This window comes from Pyrus communis, chromosome 10 (genome assembly GCF_041283825.1).
Source record: "Pyrus communis isolate YQ-2024b chromosome 10, ASM4128382v1, whole genome shotgun sequence".
Lineage (NCBI taxonomy): Eukaryota > Viridiplantae > Streptophyta > Magnoliopsida > Rosales > Rosaceae > Pyrus > Pyrus communis.
This window is the reverse complement of record NC_142574.1, coordinates 701,031-702,500: the sequence shown is the minus strand read 5'-3', so window position 1 is coordinate 702,500 and position 1,470 is coordinate 701,031.

The following is a 1,470-nucleotide window of genomic DNA, read 5'->3' as shown; positions in this document are numbered from 1 at the left end:
CCCAAAAAGGTGGATTGTAAGATCCCACATCGCTCAGGGCAGTGATCCTTATATGTATATTCTCATCCCTACCTAGCACGAGGCCTTTTGGGAGCTCACTGACTTCGGGTTCTATCGGAACTCTGAAGTTAAGCGAGTAGCGCGCGAGAGCAATCCCATGATGGGTGATCTGGGAAGTTCTTGTCTAAGTTCCCAGAAACAAAACCGTGAAAGTGGACAATATCGTGCTACGGTGATGGAGCGGACCCGGGATGTGATGGACCCCGGGTCAGGATGTGACAAAAGAGATATTGAAGATGTTTTGGAGAGTTTGCATCAAATTCGACGAAGGAAGATTGTGACATCCCACATCGCCCAGGGGGTGATCCTTAAATGTATATTCTCATCCCTACCTAGCACGAGGCCTTTTGGGAGCTCACTGGCTTCGGGTTCCGTAGGAACTCCGAAGTTAAGCGAGAAGGGGGCTAGAGCACTCCCAGGATGGGTGACCCACTGGGAAGTTGCTCGTGAGTTCCCAAAAATAAAACCGTGAGGGCGTGGTCGAGGCCCAAAGCGGACAATATCGTGCTACGGTGGTGGAGCGGGCCCGGGAAGTGGTCTCGCCTAGGCCGGGATGTGACAATTTGGTATCAGAGCCTAACCCTGGTCGCGTGTGTGCCGACGAGGACGTCGGCCCCCTAAGGGGGGTGGATTGTGACATCCCACATCGCCCAGGGGGTGATCCTTAAATGTATATTCTCATCCCTACCTAGCACGAGGCCTTTTGGGAGCTTACTGGCTTCGGGTTCCGTAGGAACTCCGAAGTTAAGCGAGAAGGGGGCTAGAGCACTCCCAGGATGGGTGACCCACTGGGAAGTTGCTCGTGAGTTCCCAAAAACAAAACCGTGAGGGCGTGATCGAGGCCCAAAGCGGACAATATCGTGCTACGGTGGTGGAGCGGGCCCGGGAAGTGGTCTCACCCGGGCCGGGATGTGACAAAGATGGTGCAGCAGAAGCAAATTAGAATGCCTGCAAAGCGAGGACTTGAAGCAAATCACGAAGACTATCCCGTTTGCAAGCCATTTTTTTTAAAGAGAGTAACAATAAGTTTCAAGTATGGAGTAATAAGGTGGCAGAGAAGAAAGACGACAACCAATCCGTCTCTGTTGTTTGTGTCGCCTCGGTTGCCACTGAAACTCTACAAAAGAGCAATCCGACCGCCGCCGCCGTTGTCTTGAAGTCAAGAAAAAATTGCCTTGGAAGGGAAGGATGTGCTGCCCGCATAGAGCACCAAAAATGGTGCGGGCTGCAGTCTAAGTTTGCTAGGGAAGATTGTCCCACATGGAGATTAAATATGCAAGAAGAAAATCAATGACTCTTTCATTTGTTTATTCATATGGGAGTCTATCAAGTTTGGCTCTGAGAACGAGAAGTATGGAGACCATGTCCTCAGAAACCTGTCCTCCTTTAAATCACCAAATATGCATAAAC